Source organism: Sprattus sprattus, assembly GCF_963457725.1.
Source record: "Sprattus sprattus genome assembly, chromosome: 17".
NCBI lineage: Eukaryota > Metazoa > Chordata > Actinopteri > Clupeiformes > Clupeidae > Sprattus > Sprattus sprattus.
Window position 1 is genome coordinate 11,705,770 of NC_137915.1, and position 5,453 is coordinate 11,711,222.

At 44.5% G+C, this 5,453-nt stretch overlaps 1 protein-coding gene across 3 annotated transcripts in view; it reads right to left on the reverse strand.

The window, feature by feature from the left end:
* The window catches only part of LOC308378345 (uncharacterized protein), a 92,687-nt gene extending 87,234 nt beyond the window's left edge, over nucleotides 1-5,453 (reverse strand). For all 3 annotated transcript variants that reach the window (XM_080855220.1, XM_080855221.1, XM_080855219.1), the window contains exon 1: nucleotides 5,391-5,453. The gene's annotated coding sequence lies outside the window, so the exon portion shown is untranslated. The remainder of the gene's footprint in view (nucleotides 1-5,390) is intronic.

Sequence of the window (5,453 nt, forward strand, 5' to 3'; positions counted from 1 at the left end):
CCTTCTCGTCACGCAAATCGTGTAGCCGTTAGCACAGCATGAGGTGGATGGCGGTTGATCACGGAGGGCAACTTGAGCATCATCTCTTCAGTTTTAAATTCAGAACTAAGCCATGCTACTAAATCTGTGTATGGGTGGTATGCCTGAGTCACACTACACAACTAACCTGTTGTCACCTGGGTTATTCATATGTGCCAAGGTGTCATTTCTGACAGATATATTGCAGCTGAAATGACATATTTGTTTTGTTTTAATGACTTTGAGGGAAATGGTTAGAGGCTGGTGGGTATGGCCTCCAGGTTCTCAGAGTTGAATGCAAGTCAACAAGAATGTTAGCTAGCTTAGCTACTTGGCCAAACTGGGTCCACAGTTGTAGTTGTTCTGGGCCAATGTAAGGGGCCTGAGGAGTACATTAGAGCCGTATTCTCAGGAGAGCTCGGCCCACTGCCTGCTGCTGCCTGCCAAATCACTTCGGCGAGCTGATGTTAACTCAGTAAAGGCTTGTGTTCCCCGCCTCTCGCAGCCGTTATGTTGACAGACTTACGGCTTGCTACAGATTGGTTGCCAAGGGCTGGAAAGTCTTTAGATTTGACATGCCCATCATTACTTTATAGCCTGGCAGTAATGAGAAATACTTACATAAATAAACACTCAACCCCTCCAGTGATTTCAGTGCAGTTCAGAATAATATTATGTTATAAGTTTTCCTCTTAAGGGCCATTGTGCTTTGTGAGATTAAGCTGTAAAAAAAGTACTTTTATAAACAGTGAGTGACTGCATGAAAGGCAGAACAATAAAAGGCCAATCTCTAAAAATGTTCAGCTACGTTGTGTTTGGTAGGAGCACAGAGGATCACTGGTACTTCATGCAGATACTGTAAATGACACCCATAGCATAAGTGTACACATTTTACATGTTAATAGGATGCAGGGCCTACCTGTTGTGTATGTGGCTACAGGAGAATGACCTGGTACAATTTATCAATGTATTTCATATGTACAATGATGTCAATGGAACCGAGCACTGAAAATAACTCTGAGAAATGCATTTGGATCAGATCTGTATTCTCTATCCAGGAATACTTCTGCAAGCAAATATATTATTGACTATCTCAGTCAACTTCCTCAGTCACTCACCTCAACTACCGTGTCATAAAAAAAATACAACCACTTAAGACCAGCTACGTTTCAAACAAAGCTTCTTTCTATGAATAGAGATGGAAATATGAGCCCATGGACAGGGCTTGGTTTCAGAGGAAGATCTTATCTCCGACTCAGTCATCTCCATCAGTGCTAATATTACCATCCAGGCAAACCTAAAACCGGGAGTGGCATGTGTTGTGGCAAAGTGACCTACAGAGGGTTAAAAATGTCAAACTATGCCAAAGTGCCAACACACACACTAACCCATTGGTCATGATGCTTATTTTAAGTACTTATGAACTTCAGGTTTGAGACTTTATGACACAAAATACAACGTAAACAAGTTAAAGATAGCCAAGGTCCCAACTACAGTTCTCTCTAATCCCTCAGTACAGGAGCTGGATCATTAGATCACGGGCATGAGGCTGGTTCAGATTCACATAATTGCATTATGGGTAATCAATGCTATCCATGACAGATGAGGTCAGCGATTGACCTGGTCCCTATGACTCTGCAGTGAGTCAGCATTATCCACGGTGACACGCACAGAGCACCCCCTCCCTCCCCCCACACTCTGCAGTCTGTCGCTTATGACAACACAGACACTCCCCTCACGCAGCCTCCTGCTCTCCCCAAGCTGCCATTACCCACACACACACACAGACACACACACACACACACACACACACACACACACACAGTCTAGGTCAAGGACAGAAATAGACTCCTTCAAAGAGGGTAGGGTGTGGTGAGTGCAAACAAATACTGTGTGCCCGTACACATGTGGACAAATAAACACACACTTACACCCACACACCCACGTGAAGAAAAAAACATAAAGTCGAAAAAATCAACAAAGTATTGATTTCAATTTCCTGTTTCTGCTGCCCAAAACCCATGGCTATCCTGCCTCGCCACACAGCTCATGTTCCTCAGCACTCCACCAGCTGACTCAGTGCCGGTTGCCGTGGCAATGCCATGCCGTGGCGTGTGAGAGGGGCAGTCCTGGATCCCAGATGTCCCCTCTGCATCAGCATCCAGGAATCCCCCAGCAACCGCAGCATCTCAGCAAGACACGGCTCAGACCAGATTAACACCACTCCATGCGCCGATTGGAGTGGATGTTTCCGTGGAATTATGTGTGGGTGTGGGTGTGGGTGTGTGTGTGTGTGTTTGTGTGTGTGTGCACGAGACAGAGACAGTGGGAGGTGGGAGTGCAGATATGTTTAATCCCGCTGGTTCCTCCACTTGCCTCCATTAGCTGTCCAGTCTACCTCCATGACAACAGTAACATCCAGTCAGGACAGCGATGCATTGGTCAGTCATTCATCTAGTGTCCCTCAGCCTAGCCTCGTTCACCCTTGCTGCATTGCTCAGCCAAGTATTCATTTATGCACTTATGTCACGATTAGTCAGCATAATCTGTGCAATAGTGTTTTTTATTACACAGGCTTCAGTGGTTGCGTAATGGCCCAGGCCTGCTTTTAGGAACTATAAAATGTATTATGGGCCCACACAGACCAATGGAGCAGTGTGGTCAGAGACAGACACTAGTCTTTATTTCAAACGTCTCTGCTGTTAGAAAGTAATGCCAAGTGGATGTCGTTTATTATTCATTCATAACTGAAATCCTTAGAGTATATAACTGGAACGACTTAAAATGTTACTTTGTTCATCTGTGGCAATTCCACAGACAGGCAGAGTGCTCAAATGAGATTGAACTGGTTTGGGAGGTTCTAAGATGGATATCTTACAAGCCATCCACTCAACACAAGGATCGTCCTACACTATGATTGATGATGTCAGGAAAGCCCTGAGGGTTCAAAGATTACATTTCTGTTCGCTTTGCCCTTTGCTGCAAAGGTGACCTATGAACACCCAAATCCACTGAACGAGACCCTCTCCTCCTACATTCAGCATTCCAAAGCAAAGACTCCAGAATGTTGGACGATCCTTGGAATGAAAGGCATTCCATTCCAAAGCACCTTTTTATCGCATCTTCCACAGATTATTTGTTTTGTAGCTTTAAGATGCACACTTCCTATTTTGGTAAGTCCTCACTATGGAGGGCTATTACTAGAATGTCTGCAATCGACAACTAAATGGAAGTGACAACAAAAGACAAAGAAGTCATAAATTGCCACTATGAGATTGGCACTATGACATTGACGAGTCTGTGAAGAATTCTCCAGGTTCTACAGGTAGGCCTATTCAATGAGAGAAACAAACGATCCTGTTTACAGAACACAAATCAGCGCAGTGATGTCCCAGAGACAAAAGCATTTTAGTTAATAGCCTAAATATCTTTCCTGTTCCATTAGCAAATTCCTTAATCAAAATATCCACAAATGTTATTGAAACTAAACAGTAGATTCAGATCAAATATAATGTCAACCTAAGCAGTAAAACACGGCCAAGAGGAGGGGCCAGTTCTAGATCAAAATCAGACTGAAAGTGAGCACCATCCTACTGGATGTTGGCGGAATCCAGCATTCAAACCGGACCCTAGCAGGAAGCGAAGGGTGGTGTCTACATTTCACCAAACCAAGGTCATGCTGTAACACTCAAAGAGGCCCATTTATGACAGACACAGGCCAGATTGTTCAGATCTAATTTTTTTTCCTCTTAGTTTACTTGCTTTCCTCATTCTGAATGCTCACCAGGCTAGTATATCCCCCCGCATCTCAGCAGTGTTCCTTTACTTTAAGTGTAAGTTCACCCCCGCATCTCAGCAGTGTTCCTTTACTTAAAGTGTAAGTTCACTCCGCATCTCAGCAGTGTTCCTTTTCTTAAAGTGTAAGTTCACCCCGCATCTCAGCAGTGTTCCTTTTCGTAAAGTGTAAGTTCACCCCCATTCTGATCCGAAGAAAGCTATGAAGCGGGCAAGGGGCTGGTAGTTTACTAGACTGGGAGTCTGTGTGGATGTCATGACGTAGGGAAGTTGCCTCAAACAGTTGAGGTTCTAGATGATCTTCAACAGTAGATACCCATAAAATGCTGATATTTTGACAATATAAAAACAAACCTTGATGTTTTTTATCACAGTTCAGTCATACATCTATTTTACCACGAAAAAATGTCCAGTTTAATGTCCAGATGTGCAGGGTTACATTTTAGTTTTTTTTTACTTTTAATAGCCTAAAACCCTCCGTTCATCATCTCAGATCAGCAACTAATTCAGCACTAAGGGCTTCCATTGACACATTTGAGACAAACTCCAGCGGTGACTCTGCCTGAGGATAAAAGGCCCTGCCCAAATGTATCCCATCACCACTGTTCCACAGGACCCACCTCTGATTCCAGAGTGCGGTAATCTGTGCAGGATTGTGCTGTAATCCCACTGGATCCGCAGACAGGGAGAGCAATATGACACATAATCCACACTGTGCTCTCTTCCACTTCTCGACTGGTTGCCTCATCAATATTTCACCAAGCACTGTTAACTCCTAAGGTGGACTGGGAAGTGGATAGCAGCTAGCTACATGTAGGCCTGGAAAGGATATTCAGGAATAACCCAGGAAGTACAACACATGATACAGACACCAGGGAGGAAATTGGGGGCTGGAAGCGTTCAGACCATGCAGAGGAACAGCCCAGGTCATAGGTCACGTCGGCAATCCTGGACTTTAGAACACATGGCAGCCCCTGCTAGGGTAATTACCCGCTCTCCCACTCCACTTGTCACTAACAGGCCCCCGCAGTTGTCAGCTGCCGGAATGCAATGGCAAAAACTCAAAAGTAAAAAGCATGGCTAAGCACTATGCAGTCTTTGAATGAATACCGTGGCCAATAAAGTCATTGACAAGTTTTAAAAAGTTTCGGCTCTGTATGTCAGTATGCCCGTATGGCCTGGGATCCTGTGTAGTCTATTGCGAGGGAGAACAATTACATTTAACACGGCACCGTAACAATTACACCAGACCAAAAAATTCCCTGCTGCGCCCCTGCACGAAACAACGCCTAAAATGACGCATTTGGTGTCACTTCATCCACAGTCAGAGTGATAGCAAACAGACAAGCTTGCATAACTTAGAAAGCAGTGGGCTTTTGCGCTGCGTCTCAGTGTGACTTCGACTTCACCAAGCACTATCGCTTTGATATGAGCCAAGTGAGCACACGATTCATCCAAAATCATCGTCCCGTCACTGTTTCCCCAGACATCTCGCCTCAAAAACTTAATGCAAACGATTCCAAGTACATTTAATAGTAGTCCCAACGACAGGCATAGTTTAATTTGACAACACTCACCCTTTGTTGACTGTTTTTTGACAGTTTCTCGGGCGTTTGTAGTGTCGTTGCCTTCTCGATGAT